A 23,228-nucleotide genomic window follows, 5' to 3' on the forward strand; every position below is an offset into this window, starting at 1 on the left:
GGGCAAGCATTTCCTTTCCAGCATTCCAAGAGGCAACAGTCCTGAAAGATAATTAAAAATCAGCTAGCAGAGCTGACCGAGAAAAAAAGTGTGGAGGGGACAGGGAGCCCTGGGTTATTAATTAAGCAGGTGCACATTTGCATGGTGTAGAGGACAATTGTCAAGTTTGTGGCTGTCATCTCTGAGTGGTGTTTGTATCTCTGGATGATGAGTTGGTGAGGGGTGTCATGGAGTCTCTCTAAAGTCATTTTGTGGGAGTCTGGAGGAACAGCTAACACACAGCTTGCACTTCACCTTGTCTTACCCTACAACTCCATGCTAACTCCAGAAAGTCTTGGTTTTAATGGTCTCTCACGTAGGCCCATGACGTGGGTCATCTCTCACACCCCTTCCATCATTGGACAAATGGAAGGGCACAAACATGAAGCCGGTGGCAGGACTTCAGAGGTGCAGAACCTTCCAGATGTGTACAGCTGTGTGGTCAGCCCAACACACTTGCCATGCATCAGTCTCTGCGACCAGACAGAGGGATGACTTCAATCTAGGCCAGAAGTAAGGAATAAGGATGTGATTGATTTCCATCCCTGGGTCCCTCCCAGGATAAGTCTTCCAAAGAAGATAAAGGCCACTGCAGGTGGGGTAGCTGGCTGTGCTGACACGCAACAGGGGCAGAGGTTAGCCAGCATGGCAACCTGGGTCTGCTCAAGATAAAGTTTCCATTTTCTTATAATTGATCCCTTTTAATGTCTTTCTTATAAGTCACTGCCCTTCATAAGGGGTGAGCCATAGACTGGCAGTCCCAGGGGCCTGCCCAGTGTCCCATTTGTGATATGGACTCAAACTCTCTCTTCTTCAGCTCAGTTGCCATCCATGTGGCCCAGGTGGAAGCAACCATGCTTACACAATGTGGCTCTGTCTCCATGGACACATTCAATTGGTCCAAGAACTTGACCCAAGACTGGGCTCAAGTTGAGAGAGGACTTATTTTCTCTACAGGGGAGCATTGAGGACAGATATCTTCTGCCATGAGGATTGGGAACAGACAAGCCTATAGTGAAAATAAAGTCCAATCATCCTGCAAGTTCATGAACCTCTAGAGGAGTTTGATAAACAAGAATATGAGTACCTGTCACACAGGGTTGCTGAGAGCCTTGGGTGATGGCATGTACCTGGAGGTGATCCATGCATAATGGTCCTCCTTCCCTCTTCCATCCTTAGCTTTGAGAGCAGGCAAGATTGGGGACAGCCAAAGAGGTGTATCCTAATCCATTGTTTAGATATGGTTGCAATTAAGCAGACTTTAATGGAGCCCAAATATAGTTCTTTCTGGCTCACAAAGGATTTCTTTTTACCATGTGAACATTCTTACATAAAGGTTTTAATTACAATTCAATTGCAGAAACCCTGAGGAACACAAAGGCAAACACAATGAGAGTTAGATTCTCACAGTAGCTGTGTGTGAAATACACAAATTCTACAAGAGGGGCCATGAGCAGGACCATGTAATGGGCTTAATGATAATGCTGGTGGATTGCCCGTCAGTGAGGGTCCCCTTTGGACAGGGTCAGGAGGACCTGTGTTAGTGCAGCTTCTGGCCAAGAGGGTTGTGCTACCTAGTGGGCTGTAGGTGCAGTACACATCTCTATAATCATCACAGGAGAAACCATGCCCCCTCAGGCCCTGGAAGCGAGTGAGGCCCTGGAAGCGAGTGAGGTTACTAGAACACACTAGAGAGGAAAGGTCATACAAAGTCACACCAACTGAGATAATGGGGCATTCATATTTCGATAGCAGGAAAGGAAGGGGTCTGGGATAGCAGTTAGCAATGCAAGTAAACGTGGGGCAGGCAAAGAGGTGGTGTTGGTCTACAGATGGGAGAGGTCAGAACTGTTGTGTGCCCTCACCATCGATGACCAGGGTATATTTTGGTACTATGTACTGTATTTGCGAAATCTTATTTAATCCTCAAACAACCCTATGATGCCCATACAATTAATACCTAAACTTAGAGATGAGAAAACTAATGCTCAGGGAGGTAAAGTGACTTGTCCAAGTAACTGCAGATAAGTGGTAAGGTCACTATGATTTCAGAGTCCCTGTGTCATCATTTATACACTGTTTCCAATACAGACTTCCATTAAGGTCTGCTTAATTGCAATCATATCTAAAAGCCTTAAGAATCAGCCCTTTGTACACCAGCATAATGGACATGGCCAGGAACCTGTTAGACACCTTGAATCTCAGGCCTCATCCCAGACCTGCTGAATTAGAATCTTCATTCCACCAGCGCGCCCTGGCATTTTATATACACTTGCAAGTTTGGGAAGCCCAACTTCAGATCAGACCTTCACATCTCACTTGCCTTTCTTCCATCCCTGGCATTCCAGGATGTTAGTAGGAATTTAAAGGGAAAAAAGGTTCACAGTCAAATGAATTTAGGAAGAAATGAGCAAAACGAAGCCAGGCCAGCTTCTTTGTTTCTGGATTTCTCAGCACCTTTAATAAGCAGTTGTACATACCATGATGTGCTATGTGGGGGTGAAGTTTACAGTAATCCTCTAACTCATGGGACCTTTGAAACTTCTCTTTTTCTTTTTCTTGGAGAAGCAGCTTGCAAAACTAGTGTACTAAATAATTCGCTTCTGAGAAAGACTGATTTAGACCAACTGCCATATAGACCAGCTGTGTAAACAAGGCCCAGAGAAGTTTATCGATTTGTTCAAGGTCACAGTCAGCAGCTGCCTGTGCCAGGACTACACGACAGGTGTCCAGGTCCTGTACATGGGGCTTTTTCCAAGCTACTGTGCTGGGAGGCCCGTAACTTTGACTTAGCTGATATCCTCAGTGTTTTTTCCAGCTGTGAGTAGTAACCATGCTCCGTGATCAAGTCTGACAAAAGGTAGATGGAGTCAAAAGGTTGACAGTGTCTGAGCTGCTCCAGAAACAATGTGTATATATATATATATACATATATATATATACATCTTCCCAAGACTACAGAGCTAGTCAGTGGCAAAGCAAAGGAGTGAGCTCAGGGGTGTCTGGTTCCATGCTTGGGGGCCCTCCTTCCCTGGAGGCAGAGATGTTTTTCGCACACCAGGTAATCTACACCAGGCAGAGGTGGTGGTGTGGAAATTTTGCTAAGGTTGAGACCTAACAAAGGGTCCAGGTTTGAGCCCTCTAAACCTAACCACTCAATCACAAACACTGGTGAGTCACAATCCAGCCTTTGATAAATAAAACAGTGGGGGGCCAGAAGTGACTTTCTAAACCTTCCAGAGGGGACAGGGATGGAATAGGGGCCTACTACCCAGGTAAGGTTCTCAGAGGTTAAAGAGCTTCACTAGATCTCTAATAGGCAACTCCTCCAACTTCTGCCAACATTTGAGCAGGGCAAGCCCATTTCCTTATTGCAAAGCCTGCCCTACATCTGGGCAGCTCACAGGGAGCTCCAGTGAGAACAAGGTCAGGGACACAACCCCGTAATTGGGCCCCCCAAATGGGATCATTTCCCCTGGGTGCTTCTGCCTCTGGGCCATTCCCTGGTTTCCCTTTATTTGAACATCAAAGACTCTTCCATGTGATCCTTTGACCTTATAGCAACAGAGGGAATGGATACATTCCACTGGGCCGCCATGGTTGGAGAGAGTTCCTTTAGAGGAAGCAGGGAGGATGACTGAGAGAGCTCCCTACCCAGTGCCAGCTTGGCCGTCTGCACATATCATCTCAGTCCATTCTCCTAACAGTCCTGTGAAACACGTGCTATTTTATCTCCATTTTGTAGGTTAGGAAGTGGAAGCGTAGAGAGGTGAGGCAGTCTGCCTGAGGTCTAGTGAGGCAACTGAGATATGAACCCACAGATTTTGAATTCTATCAGCCTTTTAGGCAGAACTTTTCAGCCTGGGTAACAAGACCTAGACAGACAGGGGCTTAGCACCATCCTGACTCCCATGAGGGTCCGTCAGCTCTGGCCCACCATGTTGGGGCCCCTTGGACCCACAGCACAGCATGGATCTGTGGAAGGTGAGGAGCTCACTCTACCTCGTCCTGGGCTGGTGAGAGCCGAAGCTCCAGGTGGAGCCAGGTATCAGTTTGTTGAAGAATCTCAGGTGATCCGAATGCATAGCTAATGTTAAGAACCAAGCACCTTGCTTTATGGGAACATTGAACCTAAAGGGGTGAGGCAGCTTTTCTAAGGGTGTGTAGCCCAACCTCCCAGGTCATCTAATTTTCCATCAACCAGAATTTTGGTGGTTTCAGAACCGCCTCTCTCACTTCCCAGCTGTGTGACCTTGAGGGAGTTACTTAGCCTCACAGTGAAAGACTTCGGTGTATTTAAATTTTCTGGATGGTACTAGTATGCAAGAAACAAGTCTTCTCCCTACCCTTCCCCGACCAAATTCAGCCTTCTCTGTGCTACACAGCCCAGAGGAGAGAATACACAGTCAGACAGAGAATCTCACGGTCTTTTTTTCTTTCTTTCTTTTTTTTTTTTTTGAGACAGAGTCTTACTCCATTGTTCCAGGCTAGAGCATGGCATCAGCCTAGCTCACTGCAACCCCATACTCCTAGATTAAACCGTCCTCCTAACTCAGCCTCTCAAGAAGTTGGGACTAACTAAAGGCCACCACCATGACACTCGGATAATTTTTCTATTTTTAGTAGAGATGAGATACCACCCTTGCTCAGGCTCGTCTTGAACACCTGAGCTCAAGTGATGCGCCTATCTTGGTTTCTCAGAGTGCTAGGATCACAGGTGTGAGTTGCTGTGCCCAGCCAAGAGTCTGACCATCCTTGAGCAGGGAGGATGGAGCAGGACGTGAGGTGCCTTGGAGGTGTTGCCCAGCCTAGAGGAGTCCTGGGAAAGGACCCATGTGAGACAGGAAAGACCCAAGTGTGTTTCCTACTGTCACAGAGCACTCACCACAACACTCTGACGCCAGATGCTGGTGTGTTTTCACACCAAGAAAGAAAGTCTCCAGCAGGCACCAGCTGAACATCCTACAATCTGATTGGATTTTGGCACAGTCTACCTGGAGATAGCATCAGATCCCACAGGTTAAGGGCTCAGTCCCACAAGACTACCCTCTACTTGAGATGCCAACTGCAAGTCTCAGGATGTGGCCTGCGCTTTTGACCAACTGGATATAAATTGGTGTTCCCATGATCCCCTTTTGGGGGGTATTTTAATTGGCTAGAGCAGTTCATGGAATTTAGGGAAACACTTTACTTACATTTACTGGTTTATTATAAAGGATATTACAAGGGATATGGATGCAGAGATGTGTAGGGTGAGATGGGGCAGAAGGGCTATGGAGCCCCCCAACCCTGCCCCCAGGGCACCAACCTTCCACCTGTTCAGCTGTCTAAAGTTCTCCAAACCAAGTCCTTCTGAGTGCTTATCAAGGCATCATTATGTAGGTTTGATTGATTAAATCATTGCTTCTCCGTGATCAGCTTAAGCTTCATCCCCTCTCCCTTCCCTGGAGGTTAGGAGTTGGGGCAAAAATCCAGGAGCCCACCAAGAATCATCTGGTCAGAACAAAAGATGAATCACCCAGGAAAGTCCCAGGCATTTAAAAGCTCTGGGTCTAGCACTTAGGAAATTAACAGTTTTAGGAGTTCTGTCAGGAACCGGGTCAAAGCCTACGTATGAGAACAAAAGATCCTCCTAGCACTCCTGTCTACTGGGGTTTCAGGAGCTCCATGCCAGAAACCAGGAGCAGAGACCAAATACAGTAGAACTTCTGTACGTTAACCACCGAGAGGACTGTAACAAACTGGTTGACATACAGAGGTGGTCAACATAAGGAAGTAGGCCTACTGTGCTGATAACGAACATGTGGTGCATGTCTGGTCTATGAAAATTAGGTCAACTAAGGAGGTGGTCAACTATGAAGGTCCTACTATGTATATTTCTTACTATATCATAATATCCCATGTTCCCCTGCATCTCAGATGCCACACCAATCACAACTCTGAAGCAATGGCAGACAGCGGGGGAAAGGAGGGTGCAGGATGAGGCTGCTGCCACTGAACTGGAAGGGCAGTGCAGGACTAGATGATTCCATCTTACCAGGAAATGCAGGTAGCCGCCACCAGGTGGACCAGGTGCCTCGTTTTGAAGAGCCCTGGCAAGGTGCCTTGCAGCTGTGGATGCAGAAAGGTGAATTAAAACTCACGCTTCGCTCCAGCATGCATCTTTGCTACATAAACACATGATTGGCTGAAACCCTAGTATGAATATCCAAAACTGTTACCAGGGTTTATTGCTGGCAGAGTGGAATTATTGGGGACTTTCACTTTCTTGGTTATCTATCACTTTGATATTTAGCTTTTTCATAACCAGAATTGTACTGCTATTTGTCATAAAAGGAATAAATTTTTAAACGCTGGTATAAATATTTGCAGAACACCAGTTAACTACCTATGCTTTCAAATGAACATTAAAGGAAAAGCAGTCATTTGAAGAACAATTTTCAAATTATTGTCACCTCGGCAAGATTCCATGCCCTCTTCCTTATCTTTTCTGGACAACTTCCTCAGTACCGAGGTCACCCCGCACTTTCCCAGCCAAGCATCTGGGGCCTCGTCAGCTCTTCTGTCTCTACCCTTGTTTGTCCATCTAAAGTGCCCCTGCCTTCTGGCCATCAGTACCCACACCTGGGTGCTCTGTCAGGCATGGGCACATCAGAGGCTCACATATTTATCCCCCTCTCCTCAACATGGGCAACTGGGCTTCTGTTCTATTTAATGAGCATGAACCCTGGGGGGTCAGCCCTGGCTCCCACATGTGTGAGCCTGAGTCTTTTACTTAAAGATACATAGCTCAGTTCACAATTGAAAAAATGTGAAAAAAATCCAAGTGCCTATTGATCCAAGAATGGATTAATGAACTGTGGTACACGGACAGCATACTATGGACACTATTCAGACACAAAGAAGATGGGGACTTTGCATTTTTCATATTTACCTAGACAAAGTCGAAAAGCATCCTCCTAAGTAAAATATCTCAAGAAGGGAAAAGCAAGCATCCCATGTGCTCAGTACTCATTTGAAACTAGTAGATCAACAGCTACAGGCCCACGTGAGAGAAAAAACAATTAAATTCAAGAAGGGGGAGGAGCCTTGGTAAGTTCCCACCTATTGGGTACAATGTCGGGGCATAAAGCACACCTCCTGGGTAAAGTACTCAACTACAACTTAGACTTTGGACTTCAAAGTCTAGAAATGCAAATAATGTAACCTAATTGTATGTACCCTCATATTAACCCGAAATAAAGAAAAAAAGATACATACTCTTCACACAACACAGTCCCTAAATGTAGGACAGTCACTTCATTGCATGTACACCCCAAATGACCACATCTGCTCCCCTGCTGATGTAACTTCCATTTGGTCAGACATCGTGAGAGGCAGTTTGCCAGAGTCTCCAACAGGGTACCTTCAGAAGGAAGAGTTGAGAGTCATTCTGACTTCACACCATCTTTCCATAACACTGGGTTTAGAGAGTAACCCTGTTTTAAGATGTGACTCCTATATGTGCAGGACACCTCAGGACCTTGTGGGGGGCAGTTCCTGCTATATTTGTCGCCAACATTCCCTTGTTCTCTTTCCAAACCACGTCTCTTTCCAGACCCCTGTCCCCAGGTTTTGACCCCACAAGCTGTTTGCCTGGGATGGAAAGCTAACTGCTCTTTTGCAGGAGATACCTGGAGTGCTTGGGTTGGGCCAGAGGATACCAAAAATATTTGGAGTTCTCTGTCCTTTAATGGCCAAAAGGACTCAGGGCCTGGTATGTAATGGAAAAGGCACCACCTTTCTGATGGAACTCGGCTGGAAAAACTTGGTGCTCATGGGTGCCAGCCCTTCATAGCTACAGGAATCTTAACTATGAAGACACTGGCCAGGGGACAAGGCCCTAGGCTCAGACACAGATGAAGTGTTTCTTGGTAAGGGAATGTTGGCCCCTCAAAGACCTGGTAAGTGCCAGGGCTTAGCTAGTGAGTAGGATCACTGGTGCTGACAGCTAGGGGTCAGGGCTCTGGGCCCACTTGTCATGTGGGAGCTGGTGTTCCGGGTGCAGGAGGGGCCTTTTCAAAGGTGGCTGCCCCTCAGCAGATCCCTGTGTTGTCAGAGCCATCTCACAGCACCTGCCATGGTTATCAGCCCCAGCTGAGTGCTTCTGGAGTGTGGACAGAGGGCAGAGGCAGAGAAGCAACCCTGGGCGTCCTGCCAGGCAGCCCCGAGGAGCCTGGGGAGCCATGGGACACTGTGCATCCCCCGGGGTGGCCTCCAACCTCCTGGTGCCGAGCATACACTTGAGATCAGGAAGGCTAAGGGTCCAATCCTGCTCCTGCTGGGTCCCAGCTGTGAAGAAGTCACTTGACTTCTCTAAGCCTCAGTCTTCTCACTTATAAAGTGGGGATAATAATACCACCCTCATAAGGCTGTTGCAAAGCATGAGAAAAAGTACAAAGGATACAGAAATGATGGCGTAGAATGTGCGGCTGCTGGGAAAGGCAGAGCCATGAGGTGGCCGGAAGGGAAGGCCTGGGGGGACTCAGACAATGAAAGGATCTCTGCATCTTCAATGATACCTTTTTTGTGGGTTTCCTATAAGGCTGTGAGAAAGGAGTGGGCAGGGTCTAGGACTCAGGATAGCAGGAGAGGGGCTCCTAGGCAGAGCGACAGAGAGCAGAGGAGCAGGGACCCCATCTGCTGCCCATAGATTTTTGATGTCCCATGTTTCAGGCAAAAATGCCAGCTTCTCTGAATTAAAATAAACTGCTTCCCTCTTTATAAAATGAAACAGAAATTCAAGCTCTGTTCAAGTACAATTTAGAGTCTGTATATACCCTGAGCCTGACACACACCCCTATAGACACACACATGCCCACTCTCACATGCACAGTAACACTTTTCATTTATGGGTTCAAATTAGAACAAGCCGATATTGTTTGGAAAACCACGGACTAGAGTTCCGGGTGTGGGCACGTCATTGCTGTTGCTGTGAGGCTGCCCCTGCTGCCAGGTTGAGAGGACCAAGACCCGGGGCCCCTCTCTGGTCTAGTCTCTCTGCATTGTGGCAGTAGCAAGCTGGAGGCTGCACCAAGGAAAAGGCAGCAAAAAGTGGAAGCTGTGGCACCCACCTCAGGCACCTCGGAGGCAGGAGTTAGGGCCTTAGCTGCACTGCACTCCCAGATGCACCCCAGAGTGGACAAAAAGGCAGGGCTCAGCCCAGAAAGGTCCTGGAAGACCACAGGGCCTCAGTCCTACCTCTGTGCTTGGGTAGAAATCAGGAGGAGTCAAGAATCATACTTAAAGGCTCTTCTTCCTGTGGCTCTCAGGCCAGGACCAAGCTGGGTGGATTCTGAGAGTAGCGACATTGGAACACTGAAGTTATTCATTCATTCACCCAAAGACCACTTCTGAAGCAGATCACACCCCAAATTGGGGGAGGGTGGGGTTTACCACTCCACGGCCCTCCCCCCATTGCTTCCCGCACTACCAATTGCCCAACAGGATGAAGGAGGCTTCCCCTAGAATGTGAGTGTGACACGAGGAGGCTGAAGTTTAGCAAAGTTCGGGCGAGGGCAGGGTTTGCAGCCTCTGGGTTTAAGTGTCCCCAAGCCTTGGAGTGGAGGACACCCTCCTTTGCCCCGTGACCCCTACTCCTTGTCTCAATCCTGAACCTTCTCGAGCTGGTGCCAGGCTGGGTCAGGCGTCCCCATGCCAGGGCATGCCACCCACACACCCCAGCAAGGGCCCTGTCAGACCCCAACAAATGTGTCCACACCCGTGTTCGTTAACTAACAGACCACAGCGGCGCAGAGCATGTGATCAGTTCTGCCTTGGGGAGTCAAGGGAAGCTTCACACAGGAGAGAGATGAGCTAGGCCTGAGAGATGGCCACGACGTTGGCAGAGGCTCAGGGACGAGAACAAATGAAGGCTGAAGAAGTCTCGCTGTGCACCTGAAATGTTCACTGACTCAAGTAAATCACTTAACCCCTCCGGGCTTCAGTCGTCTCATTTGTAACACGGGGATATTATGACCTACCAGGATATTTGCCTGAACTTCAAATATCTCACGTAAAGCAACCAGCCAGTGGCCACTTAGCACATGGCAGATGCTCTGTAAGTATTGTGTCCCGTTCTCTTCTTTTTCCTTCCTTCCTTGGGCCTCCATCTCCCCTTCCCTAAAGTGACAGAAAGCTACTCTGCCTCATGCCAAAGGCATGCTTCTCGGGAGACACCCCAAATCCCTTAGAAGCAAGCACTCAGAGGGGAAGACAGGCCGTCGAGAAAGGAGCATCAGGGGTACCTGCGGTTTCCCCAGGACAAGTTACCTTTGGGCTACAAGAAGAGGTGAAGCTCCAGTGGAAAGCAAGGGTAGGGCTGAACCAGCAGGGAGCAGAGAAAGGGGAGGGGGGAGGGGCCAAGTTGTTTTTCATTTGCAGAACTCTCAGCTCCAGCCAAATAACATCTTTAAATACTATTGACATGACAAAGCCAAAGCTCTTGGCCTAGGCTTGCATTTTTTCTGTTCTTTGTTTACATCCCAAATTGAAGAATATATCTCCCTCAGAACTGTGTCTGTCAGCCCATGAGGATCCAGCCCGGAACTGGCCAAGGTCAAGCAGTCGGCCAAGGTCAAGTGGTGATTTCCTTGACTCCAGCAGTGTGTGCTGGGGGGAGTTCACTGGAGGCTGCTAGAGGCAGGGCAGGAAAGGTTTCCCACAGGGCAAGGTGGGTGTCCTCTGTGCTCCCACCTGTTACCCTCTGACACTCCTGTTCTCCACACTCTTGTGCATGTGTGTGCGCACATGTGTGTCTGTTCTTCACAGGGAAGCATTTCCACATTTGTTTGCAGCTAGGACTGCAAGAAAAAAGGGAAATGGAGAAAGGAAGTAATTATTCTAGTTCTTCAGGTTTGAAACTACTTCCACCTAAAATAACCAGATAACTGAGGTTGGAGTAGGTGGTCCATTCTGCTAGAATTACCCACATAATTGCCTCAATTTTCCCATTCACTTTGTGTTCATGACATGGTATTAATATTATTCAGGTCCAAGAACACAGATATTAAATAAGCTGCATAAATAAAGACAAAGGTTCCCAGCCCAGTCTCTCCATGGTGGCACGTTTAGTCGCGTCTTCCAACAAATATTTTTCAAGCAACAAATCTTTATTGTGCCAGACCCTGTGCTCAGTGTTAGGGACCTGATGATGACTAAGCAAACATGGTCCTTGCCCTGATGGAGCATAGATTTTGGTAATGGAAAAAGACGAAAATAGGTACATGAACAAATGTAATGATTAGAAATTATAATAAAGGTCAGAACCAGTCAAAAAATAATGCTTATTAGGCTCAGCACCTGTAGTTCAGTGAGTAAGGCACCAACCACATATGCTGAGGCTGGCGGGTTCAAGCCCAGCCCAGGCCTGCTAAACAACAATGACAACCGCAACCAAAAAATAGCCAGGTGTTGTGGCAGGCACCTGTAGTCCCAGCTACTCAGGAGGCTGAGGCAAGAGAATCGCTTAAGCCCAAGAGTTTGAGGTTGCTGTGAGCTGTGAAGCCAGAGTACTCTACTGAGGCAACATAGTGAAACTCTGTCTCGAAAACAAATGAAGAATTATGCTTATTATAAGTAATTTTTGATAATGGCCCACAAAAATGACACCTTGGAACGAAGTCAGATCACCTATGGTTGTACCCTCTCCCAGGGTACCTGGTTACTGATCTAATCACTACCACTAGCCCCTCCCCAGGTCAAGGGTGCTCCTCAAGACTATAGTAAATAGGTGGGCGGGAAAACCATTGACTGGCAGAAGCAGACCCGAGCCTACAGCCTCTAATAGCCTAATGACCTTGGGTAAGTCGTTTGTCTAATCTGTAAGGTGAGCATCATTCTTCCCCTACCAAACCACAGGGTTCTTATCAGCACCAAGAAGATCCAAGGAGAATCAGGGTGAAATGCTCTGCAAAAAGGAGGTGGCGCTAATAATGTTTGTAAGAAGAGAAGCTTAGTAAATCTGAGAGGGAAGGCGACCTCCTCCCCTAATAAGGAAGTTAAGGAAGGGGAGGAAGTGGGGATTGTAAGTTCCCCACCCCCACCTGGGCAGTCAGAAATAGAGGATGGAAGGAAGAGGGGAGAAGGTGTAGGGCTGGGGAAGGTTAATGTCAAGAGCGTACACAGTGGTCGGCAAATGTTCACGCCCTGCCTCACACAGGCTGTACTAGTGGAAACTATCAGGGGATTTCAAGGAGATGGAGACAACGGCCATCGCAGTGGGCCAGCCAGGGACAGGTGGCTGACCTGTGGCACAGATGACTTTCATGCTTGGCAAAGATGGCTTTTTGAAGGGAAGAGTTGGCATCTCTGTTAGGTATTTTGATCACCAAGGCCCTTCAAACCAAATAAATCTTTGAGTGACTTTTCTTTTGGCTTAAACAATTACAGCAACAGTAACAGCCACTACAATGTGAGTGCTTGCTGTATGCCAAACATTGTGGTAAGGATTTCACTGCTGTTGTCACATTTAACCCCACAACAACCCTGTAAGATGGTATCACCCTCATAACTGAGGCCAGGAGAAGTGCAGGAAGTCATGCAGCTAATCTGTGGGGAGCTGGCATCTGCTATTTCCTCCAAAGCTCATCTTTTTGCCACAGTACCACTGCTAGACCAGTGGAGGAAAGAAAACAACCTCCCCTTTGTTCTCTGTTTGACACTTTGAGTACCAAATTGTGCCTGCCCAGGAAATGCCACAGGTGATTCTGTTTTAAAGAAGACAGAGGCAGAACCACACACTTCTGGGAGTCAAAGAGACTTTTGACCAACCCTCTTTCTGTGGATGAAAAACACAAAGGCTCTATGAAGTTTAGGAGGCTTGCTCAAGGCCACATAGCTCAGGAATAATAGCATCAGGGAAAGAAACAGGAAGGACGTGATTAAGGTTTTTCAAACTGTGGGTGCTACTCACCAGCAGGTTATTCAATTTCTTAGCGGGTCATAGCCAGGAGTTTTAAAACATGAAATAGAATAGAATAGAATAGAAAATAGAGTGCATTGCACTAGCTAACAACAACTTTTCACTGTGTGTGTGTGCACACACGCGCCTCTGTAGGTGTGCCACGTCTGGATGTAAAATGACCACGGGTCCCCGACAAAGCCTGTGAACACCACTGGACGGGGAGTAAGCAGGAAGCAGGCAGAGGCCATGGGATTGACAGGAACTGCGAGTAAAACCCAAGATTTGTTCCTCCGATGCTGGCGATCCTTCCAAAATAGCCACGAGGCCTATTTTTAGTGCTGCTGAAATTACCTTTGCTTTGATGTCAGGCACTGGCCAGGATGGCCGTGCTCGGCACTGGCTGCTTCTGGGGGACTGACAGAGGCCCAGAAAAGCCGTCACACAGGAAGGAGGCCAGGGCTGAGATTTTCTATAAACCCGTGGCTGTTTCCCTTTGCGAACTTCCTTTGCCTGCCTGGGGAGCAAAGCAGGACGCTCCAAAAACAGGGAACAGCATCCCTCACAACAGGATATAGCAGGGGACCACACACTGCCACCTGAGTCGGCCCCCCAGGGCGGAGTGTCACAGGGTGCAGAACACCTTAATCCTTTGGGAGCAGGAGCAGAAACAGCACCTGGAGGGAGGATGGAGGGTCTTTCCAGCTGCAACCCTGTGAGCAGGCCTTCCATGGTCAGGGTTCAAGTTCCTGGGAAGCTTGGGTGGGGAATAGAAGGCATTTCAAGCATTCTCAGGAGTGAGAGGGCATCTTGGGCCTCTGTGTGTGTTTGTGCACAGTGGTGGGGGTGGGGAGGATGCAGAAGAAACTAGAATTATCAACAAACTTATGGAGAAGCACCTTGTGCCTGGACCCAGGTTGAGGTGAGCAGGGTCCCTACGGTGTGTCAGTGGAAGCGCCAACCTCTATCTTTTAATACAGGCAAAGATTCACATGTGTGAGGGTGTGCAGGCTGGAGAGTAGAATGAGGACGAAACTATTCGTAATGGCCAAGGAAAACCTTCCGGCCTGACAACACATTGTGACTAAAGAATCCATCAAGTGAGAATAGAAAAACTAGCAATTTGGCTGAGTTCTATAAAAGTAATAGTAGAGTCACTTTCCAGAACTGTTCATCATTTGGGTCTAATTTCTATATAGCTCGTCATTGAACTCTGCATGAGATTAACTTTATTATAGGTTTTATTTGATTGCCTGGAGCTCTGCTCACAGGTGATCAGCCTTCACTGAGAGTCACTTCTAGCACAGGGCTATTTGCTCATGACTTAAAACAGCCCTAAGGGAATGTAAGTGATCTTGTGAACCAGTTCCAATTACTGCCCAGAGTTCATCCTCCTTGGGAGAGAAGGGGATGGTCAAGTTCCTGATGCCCTAACTCCCAACCCCTAATCTGCAAGGGAGCGAGCTGGGCCACACAAGACCCCCTCTCTATGCCCCAGATTTGGGTGGGAAGGACTCCTAGGAAAGAGACTCCTGGGAGGAGGACTTAGGAAAGCTTCAAAGCATGACCCAGAAAGCTTGCCTCTGAAAACACACAAGAGACTTCTTGAAAGGCCGTAGTGTCCAATGATTGAGACACATCTGGGTTCTTATCCCAGACCCTCTCCTTAAAAGCTGTGAAACTTTAATCATGGAAGCCAAATGAGGTGGCTTACACCTGTAAGGGGAGCAAAGCACTCTGGGAGGCCGAGGCAGGTGGATTACTTGAGCTCAGGAGTTGGAGACCAGCCTAAGCAAAAGAGAGACTCCATCTCTACTAAAAATAGAAAAACTAGCCCAAGCATGTGGCATGAGCCTGTAGTCTCAGCTACTTGGGATGTTGAGGCAAGAGGATTGCTTGAGCCCAAGAATGTGAGGTTGCTGTGAGCTATGATACCATGACACTCTACCCAGGGTAATACCCTGTTTCCCTGGAAATAAGTCTTATTTTAAGGTGTGCTCCCAAAGATGCGCTAGGTCTTATTTTCAGGGGACGTCTTATCTTTCCTGTAAGTAGGTCTTATTTTCGGAGGATGTCTTATTTTTAGGGAAACAGGTTAGTACAAGAGTCTGTCTTTAAAAAAAATATATCCTTAGCCAAGCAATTTAACCGTTCTAAACTTTGTTTCATCTCTTTAAAAAAAAAGATATGATACCTGCTACCATATGGTGAGGATGAAAGGGGACAGTGGGCAAAACTCCTGGCCCAAGCAGGGCTGGCAGATCGACCTCAGCACTGGTTTCTGCTCACCCTGTGCTGCTGCTCCTTGATTCAGAGTTGACCTTTAGGGCAGGGAGGCCCAACCTCTGGTTCCCTTGCAGCCAGCACTACTAACTCAAGGAGGTCTGATGCTTCTCTTCCTTTCAGAATGGTAGGGGGCTGGGGGATTGGGGGGTTCCTCTCAGGCCCCAGCAGGCAGAGACTTGCTGCCATGGCTCTAAAGCAATTGTGGCTTGGAAAGAATCTTTGGCATGCATCATATCGTCCCCACAAGCCATGATCCATGGTGTGCTGTAGAAGTGCTTTTTTACAGGGCCCAGAGGTCACTTTGTGGGAGGGTCACCCATAAGTCTCCACACTGGGCAGCTCCATAGGCATGTCCCTCAGTCCTCAACTCCCTGTCCTCGGCACCATCTGCTCTGGATCATGGACCCAGCCTGGGAGACTGGGCAGCTGCCTTCCAGCTGGAGACCCAGGCTTGTGCTTGAACTCAGAGAAGGCTGTGAATGAGGGGTGGTTGTGAGGCAAGACAAAGAGATGGTCCACAGAGAGGCTGGTGGCAAGATTCACACACTTGGGGATAGGAGGCATAGGAGCTGGTGTGGGAAAAAACTAGAGAACCGAGTTTTCTCAGCAACATCACTCAATTGGTAGGGACCCTGAGCAAGTCATGTTCCTCTCCAGGCCCCAGTTCCTTATTCATGAAATGAAAGAGTTGCATCAAATAATCGCCAAGGTCCCTTCTAGCTTTTTGCACTATAAATCCCTGGCTCTCCTACAAGGCCATGGTTCTATAAACAAGAGCACAGTTCAGCACATTTAAGTGGATGGGATGGGGTGCTGGCAGAGGCAGTAGTAGAGAAGATAGGAAGTTCATGTAAGGGTTTGATTTTCCTAGTCAGAAGACTCTGATAGGGATAGGTACAATTTTTTTTTTTTAATTTTTCTGTAATCAGTCTTATTTTCTATCTAAAGCCTTCATTCTGGCTAATGTAGAAAAATAGTAGAGTTACTTCTGGGTAAAAATCAGTCACTTATGTCATTTTCTCAATCATGTCAACATTCAGCTCTATTAAATTTAGGGTTTTCATTCCTACTCACTCCCTGGAGTTGATGTTAAGTGCTGGATCCACAGCAGCCCTGGAAGGAAGGAGGCATCAATGTCTCTGTGCAATCTGCCCTGAGCTCTCTTTTGAGATGGAATGTTTTCCTCCATTCCGGTCCTCAAAAATGTCCCCTCTCCAAGCTGGCATAGGCACCGCCCCTGTTCAACCCCTGGACAGTTGCTCCATGCCGAAGCACCCTGTCTGCTCCGTGCCTCATTCCTGCTGAGAGCCCCTCTGCAGGCCTGCAGCTTCCTCCCACCTGCTCTCTCTGGCCTGATTCTGCTCCCCAGAAGAGCCATGGGAGACCTGTGTGTTTGGGAGGAGGGGTTGGGCTTCTCTGCCTAGATGTGCCCCACTGCCACTCTTGCTCTGTAGCTGCCATGCTTTGGTGGTTAAGAGGACACCCTGAAGGTTTCCATCTCCCTGAGCTTCCTAGAAAAGTAAGGCACAGGTCTTTGCTGTGCCCATTCTCACAAGAGTGGCCACCTGCCCATCTGCCCCTCTCCCAGACCTGAAAGGAGATAGGGCCCAGGACTCCCAAGATATTTCTTACTCTCTAACCCCTCTGCTTCTCTCTAGTTTACAGGACATTGGTCTGGGGTAGGGCAGGGGGCAGGGAGGACTTTAAAAAGAAAAGATTTTTACATATTATATCTTTTAATCATTCCTGTCTCCCAGATAGACTGGGGCCTTGGGCCTCAAAAGCCCAGTATTTGGTGTCTTTGGTCTCTAGTTCCTTTAAGCCTACTACTTCTTTTTTTCCTGCCTGATTGAGGGGGGAAAATCACACAACCAGTAACATGTCATGTAATCAAGACTCCAAGAAAGGTCAGTTAAAGGCTCAGAACTGGTCCTATGGTCTGAAATGGCTTTGACAATAATACCGAATCGCTGGTAAGTACAAAGCACATACCCTTCACCTCGACTTTGAGCCCGTATTCTCTAGGGCTTATCTCAACTTTCTTCTCCCCATCTTTCCCCTAATTGTCACTTCACAGGCCTTGGGGCAAATATCCTTCATTTTCTCTGAATTTCTTTATCTCAAAAAAATAGAGTCAACAGGCTAGGTGTGGTGGCTCAATCTTAGCATTTTAGAAACCTGAGGCTAGAGGAATTTGAGACCAATCTGGGCTACATAGCAAGATTCCTATCTCTACAGAAAATTTTAAAAATAAAAATAAAAATAGTCAAATAAGATTAATCATTCATCCTTACTCTGTAATGGTGAGAATTCCAAGAAGTATCATAAGCACTTCTATTTTAATAGAAGTTGAACCATCGTAAGTTCTAGCCCAGGAGCTGGGACACTGCAAGTTTAAAGGGACTTAGCTCTCTCCCAACTTGGTCTCCAGACAACTGGGACACAGCCTTGCATCCTTGGCTTTGCTCTGCTGGATGCCCCCTCTTGCATTTGCACCAGATCCATTTTGTCTGTCCTCCACCACCATGGCTCCTCAGCCCCTAAACCAGACTACCACACCTCTGCCCTTCTCCCAGGCCAACTGTGTATGTACACATCTCCTCTTCCACTTGGGGTGTTTTAAGTTTACTGGCACAAACTTTGTCCTATTTTTGTTGCACTGAAACCAGCCTGATCTATCCATGGAACACACCCTTCCTGGCTCAGTGCTTTAGGCAGCCACCCAGCACCATCCATTCACCGGATCCCAACGTACTTTTGCCCCGATCCCCTTTCTACCTGTCCCCCACTCTTGGATCTGTGATTTTTAACACAAGTTCTGCCTCTGGCCTCTCCAAGTGAGGGTCATCTGTGGCCTCCAACTTGGCTTCAGCTGTGCCTATGTCCAGCCTCATCCTTAAAGGCCCCAATCCCTACCCTGTGTCACGTGCCCTACTATCCAGGTCTCCACCACAATGAATATTCTCCAAGTGTGTGTTTGTATGTGTGTATTTATAAATTCCAAGGATGGCTGAGATATCCCTAAGTGACTACGGCAGAGAAAAGAAAATCGGCCAACGTCTCCTGGCTTATGGTCACCATTTTCTGCCAGCTTACTGGTGACTGCCCATGGCTTTGAGAGGAAAAAGATAGGAGTTGTACATCTGATCTTACTGGGCCCAGAGTGAGATGCTGGCTGAGAAATGATGAGGGGACTGCCTGGATGTGGGAAAGCAGAGGTCAGGGGGATCTTGGCATTTACCAGGCCTCGGCTAGTCCACAGGTCTAAAGAGGTATAAATAACTGCAAAAACTTCTCAGGGTGGCTTGGTTACTAGACATTTGAGCCCATGGTTAGCTGGGGCCCTCTGAGATCCCTACAGCCTTGACCAGTCCAGGCTTGAGCAAGACCTCTCAGAAACTCCTGCAGGTATGGGGGGTGGTCGAGAAATATGTTGTCACCACTTAAAAATAAAAGTGGGTAAGATAAAAAACAGAAGGTTCCTCCAAATAGGACAAGTCATAAGGCTGAGGTGCTACAGAGCCTCCCTCCACCTACCCTGGGGGGAAGGAGTTTCTTCTGGCCTACAGTACTGGCTCCCTTCTATGGGGGGGCCAGGTGCTGTGCTAGGCACCAGGGTACAGTGGTGAATGAGGCAGACAAATCTCTGCCCTCTCAGAGCCTACTGGATTTGCAGACAATGAAGCAGGGAATGACAAGGGCATGTGATGGATGCTGCCACCTAGGAGCATATAGGGGTCCAGGGCACTTGCTGGGAGGAGGGCTGTTATTGTTAGTCAGCGAGAGCTTCCCAGAAAAGGAGACATTGGTGTTTTTAGTGAAGTTAACAGTAGGCTTAAATAACGAATGACCAGAGAGAAGATGTTACCTAGAGGGGAGGAAGAATTTCCCAGTATTTGGAGCACAGAGGGCAATGGGGTGAGGGAAAAGGAGGCGTGAGAGGTAAGAAGTAACAGTAATAGGTGCACCTGGTGTGATGGAGTCAGCTGCTTAGTACTCACGCCTCACTCCTTCCTGTCTCAAATCCTGAGAGAACGGTTGGACTTCCTTGTGCTTTCTGTAGTATCTAGAATGGGGCTTTGAATACAGAAAGCGCTCAATTAATTCTTACAGAGTAGTTGGCCAAGGATAGGAATTAATGAAGGGTTCAGAACCTGGTTCTACAGAGAGACTCTTAGAAAATTAAAGCATTCACTTCCAGTCACATGATCTATAAATTTATGGCCCCACAGTTGCTATTTTATAACTAAAGCAAAATACTCATTAAAAACTAATAGGAATGTGTAAAATCAGCGCTGGCAAATCTCAGTTGGCAAGCAGGAAAACCTGGCTCCTTGAAGCCTGCCTGGTTCCATGGTCAAAACATAATTTGGGTAGGGATCCAGAGGTGAAAGTCTTTTGCTTCTGGGAGCAAGAAACTGACTCAAACCCAAAGTAACAGGATTGAGCTCTCTATGGCAAAATGACATTGCATGCCTCAAATTATTGTGGATTGTTGGCTTAAATTATTGTACAAATACATTCACTGCAATGGGAGCTCATGGAGGGAGCCAGACCCAGCCAAGTCATTTGGGGGAAAGTGTAGGACACAAGCCTTGAGCTACTATTGGCCTCAACTAGGTCAGGAGAGATCAAGACTTCCCAGAACCTACCCTGTCCTCCTCACTCTTCTTCTTTTCAGTAAAACTCTTTCCTTGGTCATTCCCTGCCTGGGCCCAGCCATGTAGCTGGCCATAGTCAACACACTTCCGGTCATCTTGCACAAATAGACCATCTCTAAGCCAAACATTCATTCCCATATTGAGCAGCTTTGTCATTTCATTTCTCAGCAACTTAGAAATGCTAACTGCAGCAAATATTGTTTTCTGGTTAATCCACATCCTCAGATATTTTTTCTCTTTCCCCCAAATCTCCTTTCCAGAAACTTCTTCCACCCATTACGTCCTCCATCCTGCCATTGTTTTATTTAGGAATTGAATGAGTTTTCTAGAAACACACTATAGAAATAAATTCCTCAGAGTGTGATGCAATAAATTATCAGAGTTATGCCTGAGAGATGAAGCCTTTTGGTAGAGGACATGAAGAATGTTGATCATGGAAAAACAAAACTCAAGAGGCTAAATTTATGGGGAGCAATTAGCATTAAATAAGAACATGTCACAGGCACTGGGGCATTGGAAACTAGCTGCCCAGGCATCCTTTTTGTAAGTCGGGTTTACTAAATAGAACATAATAATATGTAACCAAAATACTGGAAGACCATTTCTTTGCTAAGGAGACCCAGCCAACAAACACAGTGGAAAAATAGGGGCGATACCTTTCACTCAGGGAGTTTTTTTATTTTTAAATCTTCCCTGGGTGTAAGAAGACAGACCACAGAGCCTTGGAAAGACTTCCTAGCTCAGAGATACACTGGGAAAAGTTTTTTGACTCTCTGGATCTAGGTACAGATAAAAATGTCACTTGTTAAGAAAGAAAACTGGTCATTGTTCAGTTAAGTGTTTGTATTTGTGAACGTTCTGTTCTGTGTTAGGAAAGGAATTTTTCTTAAAAAAAATGTACATTTTCATCTAAATGATTGGCTGGTGTTGTGCCCTCCCTGGGAGTCTAAAGAGAAAACTATGTGGGGTGACAAAATGGGAAAAATTAGTCACCAGTGATTCACAGAGACTATAAATATGTGGCTATATTGTTCTTTTTTATGATCCAGCTGGATGAGTTGTTTGGGAGGAAGCAGGAAGACACACAGGCGGTGCCAGAGGGAAGCCGGGGGCTGCTGCAGTTTTCGCAGAGTGAGCGCGCGGCCCAAAGTCTGCCGGGCTCTGCCTCTCTGCCTCGGTGCTGGGGCTGCACAGGCCCAGACCCCCCAGGGCTGTTCAGAACTTCTGCTGGGCCAGGAAGAAAGAACATGCCATCAGCCAACCTCATGTCCTCCAGGAAGCCACCTGTACTGCCACAGGCCACCCCACAGGGTGATGCTCAGGGCTGTGGGGGGCAGCACAGGGACAGACATAGTGTTGGCTTTGCCATTTCCTAAGCTGGGGCGGGGGGCGGGGGGGGGCGGTCAAAGCCAGGACAAGAGAACTGTCAGCTCACAGAATGTGCTGCCAGTTCCTCAGAATTCCGGAGGTTCCTACCCTAAATCCTCCCACGCACAGGCAAATGGCAAAATAAATAACTCACTCATCCCTGCGTGCATGAATCCCCCTCCAAGGAGTACTCAGCCTCCACAGCACGGCAGGGCTGGGGAAACATCACCACAAGAGGAAAGCCCTGCACTCCCCGGGAACATCCAGCCTGGTGGGGAAGGCGGTCCCCACCCCTATATTACAATGGGCTGTGATCAGTGCCAGGACCAGATTTCTGCCGTCATGGAAGCACACAGTGGGCTCATCCCCACCTCTCATGAGTGAGGAAAGGGTTACCAGAGCAAGGAATGTTTAAGCTGAACCATGTGAGTAAAAGCTCAGACCCAGACAGGGCCAACACAGAAGCACAAGGAAAGCAGGTTTAGATAGCCGAGAAAGAGAGGCAGAAAGTGTTGCCGTGTCAGTTCAAGGTGCTGGAGTACAAACCAGTGCAGACGTGCTCAGACAAGGTGGAGTTACAGCCCCAATATGAGGAAAATAAGACATGAAAGGTAACTCTCACAGCCTCTCATCTCATGGTTCCCAGAAGAACTAGGGAGCAAGTGTCCTGTGGGCTCATGTACTGCGTTCGAGATCTGTTTGATCCAAGCCTTTCCCCGCTTGTAGGCAGACCTCGTGGAGCCCCACTCAGCATTGAGATGCTATGAAAGTGGGCCAGAGCAGGAAGACTTGGACCTGGTAGAACAAACAGATTCACACGGCGGTAGACAGCTAAGCCAGCTCTGAAATTGCTCCTAGGACCCCAGCCCATGCCTGGAGAGGGACGATGTCAACATGAGTCAGAGGCATACCACGAATGAAGGCCCCAAAGCCGAGACTAGGAACAACTGAATTCAAGTCTCGTTGGTCCCAGAATGTGGGGTGGAGCTTCACCTTCTGGTGAGATGACCCATCTTCGAGAGTTAGCAGACAGTGGAGCAGGTGACCAGAAGTGCCCTGCCACCACCACCTGGTACCCAACTCAGAGCCTTCCCTTTTATCCCAATTCCTGCCTCCACCCAAGAAGCTTCTGCATCCATACAGCTGACTTTCACAACCCCCCAGTCTCCCAGCATGTCACCTCCCCATCTCTACTTCAGGACCCTAGCCCTCAGCCACACCACAGCATGGTGGCTCTGTGTGCACTCAGGAGCCAGATGTCTGCACTGGAATCCTGGTTCTGCCATTGGCTAGTTGTGTAACCTTGAGCAAGTGAAGTAACCTCTCTGTGCCCCAAATGGGCTAACACTGGAACCAATATCATGGGATACTTTGGGATTAAAGAGTTAATGAAATGCAGGGCACATATGACTCCATAAAAAGTATTGTTAATGGAATGGAACATTTGCTCCAACAAGACAGTCCTGTATCCCCAAGCTGAGCACGATGCCTGGAAAGAATGAAGGAGTTTTTTTCATCATTCTGAACTGCTTCACTCTTGAAATTAAAATTAAATATCCACCTCTCTAACCACACCCTTTATTCCTCCCACCAAACTGTCTTTCAGTCTACCTCCTGCTGCCCCCAACTTGCTCCTGTCTTATCCAGTGTGGTCCCCAGGAACAGTCTTTCAGTAGCCATCCTCACCAGCCTCACTGAGTAGCACCCCTGCAGACGTCCCCCCTGCCTAGCCTCTGCAGCCTGCCCTTCTCCCACCCTTGCCTCCAGCCTCTCCTCCACCCTGCCTTCCATACCAGCACCTTGGTTCTTCATAGATATCTCTCCTCTTCCTTTGCTAAAAAAAGAAACATCCCCAAACACAAAACTCCCCAACTTTCAGTCTTTCCCCACGTATAAATTTGTCCACATCTGGGAAAAATTGTTTTGTCTTCTTT

General features: G+C 47.8%; 1 pseudogene; it reads left to right on the top strand.

Moving 5' to 3' along the window:
- The first annotated feature begins 363 nt into the window (after positions 1-363).
- LOC128584281 (U1 small nuclear ribonucleoprotein C-like) overlaps positions 364-23,228 on the top strand; it is a 151,070-nt pseudogene continuing 128,205 nt past the window's right edge.

Source organism: Nycticebus coucang, chromosome 4 (genome assembly GCF_027406575.1).
Source record: "Nycticebus coucang isolate mNycCou1 chromosome 4, mNycCou1.pri, whole genome shotgun sequence".
Taxonomy (NCBI): Eukaryota; Metazoa; Chordata; class Mammalia; order Primates; family Lorisidae; genus Nycticebus; species Nycticebus coucang.